The sequence below is a fragment of the Camponotus floridanus genome, unplaced genomic scaffold (assembly GCF_003227725.1).
Source record: "Camponotus floridanus strain SB8 unplaced genomic scaffold, Cflo_v7.5 scaffold161, whole genome shotgun sequence".
Taxonomy (NCBI): domain Eukaryota; kingdom Metazoa; phylum Arthropoda; class Insecta; order Hymenoptera; family Formicidae; genus Camponotus; species Camponotus floridanus.
Window position 1 is genome coordinate 90,760 of NW_020229283.1, and position 11,706 is coordinate 102,465.

Consider the following 11,706-nt stretch of genomic DNA (forward strand, 5'->3'; position numbering starts at 1 on the left):
AGGAAATAATCGAACTTGGTGTTCCAGCATCGCGGTGACTGTTTCAATCCGTATAGCGACTTCTCAAGTTTCCAAACTTTTGTGTCTTCCAATTCGATGCCTTCAGGTGGTCTAACATAGATTTCATCCTCCAGATCTCCATAAAGAAATGCCGTCATTACGTCACATTGAACCATAGCTAGATCTTCATATGCAACAATTCCTAAAAGTACTCGAACAGATGCACTTCGTACAACAGGTGCATATGTTTCATTATAGTCCAGTCCTGACTTCTGTGCGTAGCCTTTGGCAACAATTCTGGCCTTTAGCCGATCTATGGTTCCATCAGGATTCCTCTTGGTTTTTAAAACCCAACCAGTTTGCAACGGCTTCTTATCTTTCGGCAATTTGGTCACTTTAAATACCTTATTGTTGACTAGTGAATCTAACTCATCTTGCATTGCAGATAGCCATTCATTATTCTGATCACTGTCAAGTGCATCTTCAAATGTTGTTGGCCCGTCCATTGCCATATATATAATGTTGTCATTCTCTTGACCATTATTGATTTCTTGATCTGATTCTTCAGTAGTCTCAGATGTACCTCGATTTCGAAGCGACATTGACAATGGTACTATGGAGTATTTCTTAGTCTTTGATCCCTTCGGACGACCTGGCTTCCTTACTACTGCCTTTTGTCCATCTTCAGATAACTCTTCATTGATGATCGTTGATGTGTTCTCTTCAATGTCATCATCGTAAACATTTACTTCATCTTCAGCGTAGATCACACGATTTTTCTTCTCATTTACTTCGTTAAATTTTACGTCACGGACGACTTCAACTCTTTGTCGTTGAGGATCATAGATACGATACATTTTATCACTTGGTCCGTAGCCAATCAAGATTCCTTTCCAAGCCTTAGTATCAAACTTGGCCCTCTTTTGTCTAGGCACATGTACGTACGCTTGACATGCAAAAGACTTCAAATGTTCAATGGAAGCAGGCTTTTTATGCCATAGTTCAAAACTTGTTACTGATCCATCAGCTCTAGGCAATCTATTTGACAAGTAGGCGCTTGTATATACACATTCGGCCCAGAGTGATTTATGTAATCCTGCGTCCAAGATCATGGCTCTTGCCTTCTCTGTCAGAGTCCGAATCGATTTCTCGGCAAGACCATTCGATTGAGGGGTATACTCAACACTCATTTCGTGAGTGATGCCATTTTCTAGTAAAAATTTCTTGAATTCTTTACTGATGAATTCTCCTTGTTCCTTGATCAGTTCTCAAGATTTCAACTCGGTTTCCAGTTTCGACTTTGACTTCCTGAACAACTTTCTTGAATGCATTTAGCACTTCATTCTTCTTCTTAATGAATGCGACTTTTATAAAGCCAGTGCTCTCATCAGTAAAAGATACAAAGTATTGACAACCAGACATAGATGGCGTAGAGATTTTTCCACTTGTATCCGCATGGATTCGTGTCCCAGGTTTACATTCTTCTTTCCGAATACTTTTGTAAGGTCCTTTCGATATTTTTCCATAAACGCAAGCTTTACAGAAGAATTTCTCACTGCCTGTAGCTGTAATTCCTTTAGACCTTAGCACAGCCTTGACTTGTTTGAGGCACGCGTGGCCTAATCGTTGATGCCAAAGTTGCCAAGTAACTTGTCCATCTTGAGCTGAATGAACTTCACCACTAATTCTCAGTTTGATCATCAATTTGTATGTCGTTGAACTTTTCTTGACACCGACGATTCGCACACCACCATTTGGTCCTCTAACGACCACGCCATTCTTTGTGAACAATGTTTCATGTCCATACTCTGCGGCAGCACCAATACTAAATAAGTTAGCCGATCCAAAATTAGGACAATAACGTACTTCCTTTAGGATTTTTGCCTGCCATTTATTGCCATCATATGCCCATATATCAATGGTGCCCTTAGCAGTTGCATCTAGATATTCATCATCGCCGATTCTGACCTTTTCGGGTGGATTGAGTGACTTCAATTCTGAGAACCATTCCTTTCTTTTTGTGATATGGCGATAAGCGGCTGAATCGGCCATCCAGCACTCGTTATCATCATCACTTAGGGAGGACACGAAGGCTTCTTGGTCAGCTGAAAATTCTTTATTGTTGCCTTTCTTCATATCTTTGCCGGATTTTTTATCTGATGGACAATCTCTAGCAAAATGTCCTATACCATCACAATTGTGGCATTTGAAAACTTTCTTACTCTTAGACTGACTTTGCTGTTTACCTTGCTGTTTACCTTTTGACTTGATTTTCCATTGCTTTTCCTTGGACATCAATGCATCCCCGGGATTGCTTTTGACGATCTGCTCTTTGCCAGACTCATTTTCGATGTCCATGAGCTTTCCCTGTAATTCAGCAATTGTTAAATTCGGATTCGGTGCAATCCGCCATACCTCTCGGAAACTGTTGAACTGTTCAGGCAAACCACGGACGATTTTCGCGATCATAGTTTCCCTACTGACCGTCTCACCAAGGCTTCTCAATCGTTGCACAACTTCGGTTAGGCCCGCAATGTACGTCGATACGTTCATACCTTCTAACCAACGGTAGCCATGAAAATCCTCATTGACTAACAGCTTTGTAGTCGCCGACACATCTTCATATAATGCTGTCAGACGAGTCCACATATCTCTCGCTGTAGTGCATGTTGAGATAACCTTAAAATGATCTTCATCAAGAGTTTTTGAAATCAGCGATTTTGCCAACGCATTGTTCTTCCGCCATGTTGCTTTCGTAGTTTCGTCAGCAGTTTCTGCAGGTTCCGTCCTTGTTCCATCAATTAAGCCTTCAACTGATTTCGATTCCAGAAGTGCCATCATCTCAAATTTCCATCGCGTGCATGAAGCTCGCGTGAGCTGTGTCACTAGCTGTTGACGATCTTCCATCGTTGTTATTCTCTTAACGCAGTGGAAGTCACTCTGGGCCCATAACCTGTTGTGGTTGATGTTTATTAAGATAGAAATATAATCGAAAATACACGTTGAAGCACAGTGTTACAACAAGACGTACAGTAACTCAAGCACGAGAGAGCGAGTCAAGCAAGTCGAGACAACTACCCTTTTTGTCCGTTCTTAAGTACGCGACATCTGTCGAAAGGACCACAGAAAAAACTAGACCTAATATGGCCGCAACCGGCATAGATATATATGTATGAGAGATGATTGCACACTCCCAACAAAATTTTTGCTATACAAGGTGTAATATTTTTTATGTACTTGGCGTACTTTTTTTACCTTTATAAGGTCTTTTTAGAGAGATATCACACCTTTTTGTAAAAATTATATTTTTTCTGCAAAAAGTATATATGCATTTTTAGCACTTCGAGGCCAACTACACTTTTGTACTACTAAATCATTTATTAATTGCCATTCAGTACCTTTAGCACGTAATGTTTGTGTAATGTCTATCAAGTATATTTTTACCTTCATGAAAAATTCCACTAATGATTTTATATGTATTTCCACCAATATATATCTTTTCCGTAGGTACAACTTTAATTTTTAAATCTGTTATTTTAATAATTTTTATATCATTGATTTTAAATAATGGCAACTGTAAGATAATAATACTTTTTGTCCCTATTATATTAGTCTTTTTAAGCAAAGAAATAGCATTACAATTGGTACATATTTTTTCAACATTATTCCAACGTAAAACAATATTGTATTAATTCTTGTAGAGTATATGATTTCTTTACATTTTCAGGTAATTGAAGTAATAATATATAATTTGTATGCTTTTTTATATTTGTATAATTGCATACCTTACATTGTGAAGTTATGTTTAATTGGTTTTCAACTACATTCTTTATATTATCTATGCTATTAATTAAATCTATAATAAACTCACTAACATCTTGCTGAAATTTTTCAATATATTTATATCCTGCTAATTGACGTATTGCCATTATATTAATAGTTTTATCGTCTGATACGTAAGAATTAATAAATTTTTTTATAATATTTGAATGTTCAAGATGAAGTAACAATTTTCTGAAAATAGGAGAATGAAGCAAATATTGAATTGAAACATTAGCATAACAAGATATGTTATCGACATTTGGTAGTCCTTTTACATACCATAAAGTACAATCATTAATATTCTTATCATCAATTTGACATTCTGAAATATTCTTTGATAACATCCAAATAATAGCACGAACCTTGCAGACACGTTGTTTCGAAATATTAATATTTAAAAGATTTGGCCGATATTGTTTTCGCTATTCTTATTGTTTTCGCTTTAATCTATTATATTCTATTATAGCTAATTCATTTGCTTTAACAGAGGAAAGATCAAAATTTATAAGATGCAACCCACTCAGCGTAGTTACTCGTGAAAGAGCGACATATATTTGTCCACAACTAAATATAAAATTTCCAGCTTCTACAACAGCATGTTTTAAACTCAGACCTTGACTTTTGTGAATAGTCATAGCATAACTTAGACATATAGGAAATTGTTTTCTTATAACAAATGCTTTATCTATTACTTCGAATTTAACGCTTATGCGTTCTATAATATGCTCTATTCCTGATGACACTGTTATTTTTATTTTTTCTACTTCATTGTCTAATGCATTACGCATAATTGATGTAATTGTATCAATTCTACCATTTACAAGACCTAAACTAACATCGATATTTCTTCTAATCATTATACGTGCTCCTAATTTTATAGTTATAATTCTCGCTAAGCCAGCTGTTCGAGAACTATCTTCATCATCTTTATTTAATATCTTCATAACTTTTTTTTTAAATATGTTGCACATTCTGCTAGATCTTGAGCAACGAGTTCAATCTCATCCGAAGAAATACGATTTAACATCGCAGTATTCAAAACATCACATAATGCACAAGTTGAAATTAAACAAACTGTATCCATTGGTAAGCTTTGCAAATAATCACATAATTCTTGTAATCGACCATCACAATTAATTTTTTTAAAATTTATTTTCCTTGTTTCTAAAATAGTTATATCTGAATCTGTTACTGTTCCAACACGAATTCTCGTTAATATATCTCGATAAGAATTATCACCTTGTTGTCGCACGTTAATTTGTAATTCATCATAACTAAATAAAGACCATAAATTTACAGCTCCCATTGCACCAATATACTTCTCAATTTTTAGTTTAGATAATTCAATAAATGGCGAATCCTCATGCACAGGTGGAAGTTGTAATAAATCTTCAAAAAGAAGTATATGTTTTTTGCCGAACCATTCATTATCACAATCGGTGGTATTAAATATTTCTGTTAATCGAAAATGTATATACATTAAAGTGATATTTGAAATCATTGAAACTTCATCGATAATTATTTACACAACATTCTTAAGTTCATCTCGTATAATTTTAAGTACTATATCAGAAAGTTGTTTATACTTGGTAGTATGACCATGTTCTACCGGTAATTGAAACAATCTGTGAATAGTAAGTCCATCAATATTAAAAGCTGGTATAGTGCCGGTTAGTGCAGTTATTGCCGTGTCCTTTCCCATATACTTTTTGATCCAAAATCTAATAGTTTTTATCAAGAAACTCTTTCCAGTACCACCTTCACCGCTTACGTAAAGTCTAAAAACTTCACTATTTTCATCAAATATACTACTAGTAATTGTATCAAAGATTCGTTTTTGATCAATATTTAATTGCATTATCATTTCTTCGACGTTAACTTCATTAAATTTATTGCCAATATCTTTAAAGTCTTTCATAGCTCTTTCGATTTCGACAGGAACACATTCTAATACATCAAGATAGTTGTTTTCATCTTCATCTTTTGTAACTTCTGATATTTTTTTTCAATTAATTCTTGGATATTATCCATACCTTACTTAATGTCGGTTATTCTTTCATGATATTGAAGAGCATCTTTCAATTTAAATTGTATTAAAGAAAATGCTTCTGCATAACTATCACATCTATTCTTTAATTCACTAATATCTCTCCAAGGCTGAAATAATAACAATAATGAAAAATAATAACGTTCTGGTTGAGTATGAACATTGTATTTGTAATGATTGATAAGGTATCCACGTTTACGTTTCGTTAAATATAGAGATTCACCAAGCATGTAATACTTTCTTGTCTTAGAAATTGGTTTAGTTTTTGTATTATCATACCATTTTGCATAATCATATAAATTAGTAGATTCTAATTCTTTAGGTCTGCTTGGATAATATGTATCAATTAAAGAAGGATAAAAAATATCCACAGATTCAGAATCTAACATTTCAATCTCTTTGTGAGATTTAAGTTTTCTACTCCTAATCATATTTACATCTAACCATCTTATAGTCGTTTCCTTGTCAGTACCATATAATGATATTCCTAGCAATGTATCAGCAGCTTCAAGAGTTCCACATTCTCTATGATTCAACATACGCATTCCAATATTCCAACTTCTTAACGATTTTGTTTAATTTATCTTTTCAAATGTATTTTCTGCGTTATTACTCTTCTCTGCTTTAGAAACATATTTCGTAGTATACCAAGTCAATAACGTAGATTTTTCACCTACAAACTGAATATCCATGTTTCCTTCCCAAGCAGTAAGAATAGCTGGATTATAATCATTAATATTAATTTCCTCTTTAGATCGTGGCAAATCGTACAGTCTGCTTTTTGTTTTCAATCTTTTTCTATCCGCTATTGAAACAACAACGTCTCTAAGTTTCAAAGTGTCTGTTACGGGTCGTGAAAAGCCAAATCTGCATACTTTCGAAAAACCTATTTTAGTTTTTTTGGTACGCAAACAGTAATTATTATATTTATGTCGTTGATGTGTATTTACACGTCGATGTAATTCAGGTGATAACTTTTCATTTGGCATTCTACAAGTAGCATATTTTAAGATAAAAGATGAAATATCTTCATTAGATGATGTACCAATTATCGGGGCATCTTTTATCCAAATTAACAAATGAAAATGTTACATACTTCTACCTTGATATTCACGGCGCCAAAAGTAATGAGTGACCTCTCCGATTGGATTATCAGGTGAACAAATAAAATCAAGCATAGCTTTAAATTTATTATCTACGAATCTCGAAGTTGATACAGGATCGAGAGCAATAAGCTCGTTCGCAGATTTTTGATTGGCAATTGGTTCATTTATCTCTTGAAGATATTCTATCAAATCTGTCCATAACCACTCACATGGACTGAGAGTAAGAAACCAAGTAGCAGGTCCATAATTACATATCATGCAATGCAAATTACTTCTAGGTATTTTCCAATATTGTTCTGTATTCTGTAACTTGGAAAATATAGTACTTAAGTTAGACTCATTTTAATTTAATAATTAAAATTTTTTTAATTACGAGCTACATGAATCAACTGTTCATCGTTGAAGAAATCGGGATTCTAACTTTTACGACAAAAATGTAATAATTTTCGACGAAAATATAAACATAATTTTTCTTCATCTAATTATTTATCAGCAGTCAATCACATCTAACACACACACACACAAACACACACAACAGACACACAAACACACACACAGACAGACAGACAGACAGACACACACACACACACACACAGAGAGACAGACAGACACACACACACACACATACACTTACACACACACACACACACACACACACACACACACACACACACACTGTTGATAAACATAAAATAAAATCGCACTCTTTTATTCTCGACGTAATTTTCTATTTAAATATATCATTAATTTTTGTAGATAGTTATGACAACTATTTTACACAATTTTTTTTAATACAGCAATTTTTTATTAAAATAATTTTTTGTAAAATAGTTTTATACATAATTTTTATTATAATGTTTTACTACTGAGATGACTCGACTTCTTTTTTTTACCATTTTTTGAAAAGGTAATTTTTTTAGGATATCACTAATTTTTGTAGACAATTAAGAAATAACTATTTTGCACATTAACTTTGTTTAATGTAACATTTTTGTAGTTTAAATAATACTATGTCTTGTGCATAAAACAGTTTTTTACAATAACATAAAATTTTTTACAATTTAATACTTACACATGATTAACTTTTTTATACTTTTTAAAAAAGTAATTTTTGAGAATATGTTAAATATCCAAATAAATAAGCAAAGAATCTGCCACCAGCCCCGTCATTTTATTAAAATATGACGATCTTCTCTACTTAAGGGGTAATATCACCTTGTGTTCACTAAATCAAGGGTCATTTTCTTGAAACGATTTAAAATAAATGGAAAGATTTATTAAATTCTGATTTTCTCTACAATAAAGTACAGGTCTTAAGGTATAAAAAAAAATTTTTTTTATATTTTTAAAAATCAAAATGGCGGCACTGTAGCTCTTTGAAAAAAATCCATTTTTCGTCGTTGACCTTGCTGACCGTACCTCTACAGATCACAATTCTGCATCTGGAACAAAAATTCAAAATTTTTCTGAAAATATGGTCCAAGACCTAGTGAATGGCGTAGGATTTTTTTTATTAATCGATTTAAAAAAAATGGCGTCGATTTGAAGCAAAAGTTTTTTTTCTTTCGAAAAATTCAATCGAAAATCGGCCATAAAATCGGTAATTTTTAATTAATTAAAAAAATCCTACGCCGTTCGTTGGACAATGTTATTGTAAAGCTACAGTTAAATTTTGAAGTCAATCGGCTGAAAATTGAAGGCGCTAGTGATACGGCCAGCTCGAAAAACATGGTTTCGAGATAAACGCGTTTAAAGTTTTAAGTAGTAAAATTTAAATGAAATTTTTGATTTACCTCTAATCTGCGATGCCTGCACCATACAATTGGCCTTCTAGTTGAAGATTCTCATGGTCGTCATCCTTTCTTGAAGATATTGCGGCCTTGCGAGCTTCTTTAGCTTCTTAAGAAAGGGAGCGCTCAGATAGCTTGATTTGATAGCTATAATTCGCCGATTTATTTCGTACGCCTTATTTTCAATTTTAGAGCAACTGTCTATGTGTATACCGGAGCACAGTCATCACAAGTCACTACAATTTTAAAACTTAAGTCTTGCTTACTGGCTTCCGTAAATTTTACTTTTTTATGACAAGTGGAACATACTAAAACTTCAGATAAAATAGAAAAAACTGAGGCGAATTGCAGTATGCGATATCCAAATGTACTATCATAATCGATATCATAATTGTTTTCAAACAATTTTATTTTTTTCGCTGACGTGCCGACGCTCTCATCTTGCTCCTCCAGTAAGTATCGATTTTGCACTTTCCACTTGCCGGAATTTCTTTTTCTCTGTATTTTCTGGCTTGTTTTAGTCCCTTTACGGGAAGCACAATATACTTTACTCATTTTCTAAATAAAGACAAGATAGATTGATAAACTCACTACAACAACAAGAAACACGTGTGGCTCACGAGTAAGCAAAACGCCATGTTTTTCTCTCTCAACGGATATTTTCGCATCATATCCTTTTACAGTTCGTAAATTTGAATAGTAGAGACGTCTATTAGTCAAATTTTGAATCTTAAAACTATCGACAGTGATTAAGATAGAGAAAAAGACCACAACTGCGCCGCACTCGAGCGCGTTTGAATTACCCGCAAAACAGCGCTGCGGTTTTTTCCGAAAAATTGACTTTTTAAATTATTTAAAAAATCTCCTCTCCCATAAAACCTTTTGGATTTCATTTTTGGATAGTTTATCGAGCATTTAAGCCAATAAAAAAAAAACGAAAAAAAAAGTCAAAAAGGTGATATAACCCCTTAATATACTTTTTGCAAACTTCGTAAATTTAAAATATTAACAAAGCTACATTCTTCAATTATTATAATTCCAGGTGAAGTTCACTTTAATAAAATTTTAATTTTAGGTTTAGTTACAAACCTTCGACATTTTCAATGAAGAAAAATCGTCTCTAAATAACTTTAGAAATCTATTATTAATGTTACTAGATAGTGTGATAGTGCAGGAGACTGCATATAGGATGAGTTTTTCGTGTTCCAATTTTTTTATGTGAGGGATTACTGCCCAGGTAGCAAGCACACGTCATTTTGACGTCCAAACTAGTCATTTTTGGTCATATGTTGTCAAAATGACTGATTATTGTTACATGACTTTATATTGACGTCTTGCTGTAACATTATTTTGACGTCATTTTTCAGTCACGAAGTGACTATTATTTTATTATGAATGTCATTAGTTAGTACATCGATCCCATAAAAAAAATCTTTTAAAATTTTTTATATGACATGACTTATTTCGCGATCAGACTTTATATATATATATATATATATATATATATATATATTTATATATTTATTTATTTATATTTATATTTATTATATATTATATTTTTATATTTATTATATTATATTTATGAAATAGAGAGATGAATTGTAGTTTAATATTACTGGCAATAACGAAAGGAATATTACTGAGATATTACTGAAATAGTCAAAATTATTAACTGATTCTTTCTATAAAATATCACTGATTTACAGCGCTGTACTTATAATTACTGTAATCAGTGATTATTTACTGTTTTTCAGTGATAATACACTGATTCACTTTTAGAGAGTGCTTTATTCGACAACATTATTAAATATATTATTATGCTAAGAGAAAGACGTCAAAATGTGGTACATGTCATGATGTCATGATGTCAGGTCTGTGACATTAGATCGTCTTTTACGTTATAAAAACGTCAATTCGTGACGTCAAGAATAGTCAGTGAATGACCAATTTAAAACGTCAAAATGACGTGTGCTTGCTACCTGGGTGATTGCAATTGCAATAAATTAATCGATACATAGGTAGCAACTATTTGGATAAGTATTACATTCGATATGCATGGTCGATACAAATAATTGACATCTATAGGTACTTTCCGATTCACACATGATGCGCATAAAGTGACAGAAAATGTATAATATGCGTGACATGAACTATACATTTTCTGTCACTTCATGCGCATCATGCGTGAATCAGAAAGTATACTATGTACCGATCAATTCATTCCAATTACAGTCGTAATTTCTCGCATGATAAAAAAATTATACATCTCTCATCGTCACGAGAACACAGCGCCTCTTTCGTCAAACGTGCGAACCGTACAAGAAAAATATGTGAAAAATGTAGCCACGACCACGACGGTGACGTTTCTTAATTAAAAAGTTTCACATTGAAACTTTTGCATTGTTATATTTCTGCTTATAGAGCACATAGAGCAAAAATAAAGACACTTTCCTGATATAAATTGAACCCAAGCAATTGATTAAATGTAATAAGAATTTGATCAATTCAGCGGTTATTGAGAACCGATAATATGCATTACTCGCAACTTAGCCTTTCGCGTAAAGATACACGGTGTGTCTTGCGCCTGAGTGATGATGACTCGACTTCAAGACACTACTGTGTGTTTTGATTCATTACCGTATGTGCTCTTTGCACAATTTGTAATGCTTTTGCTCGTTGTATAAGAATTCGTTCGTATTCATTTAATTTTGTTATTTCTTTTGGTACTGGTAGAATTTCGAGTTTATTGGTTCTACATGTTGGCGGCAGTTTGTTCTTTTTAAAATATTGATCCCAAAATTTGCAAATAACACAATTTTCATTTATTTCTAATCTTACATCATTAATAAAATTATTCCAAACTGTTTTACCATTTTTTTTGTCAACTTTTATCATGAGAATATCTCTTTTGAAACAATATTTTGTACAAGAAATACAGGCA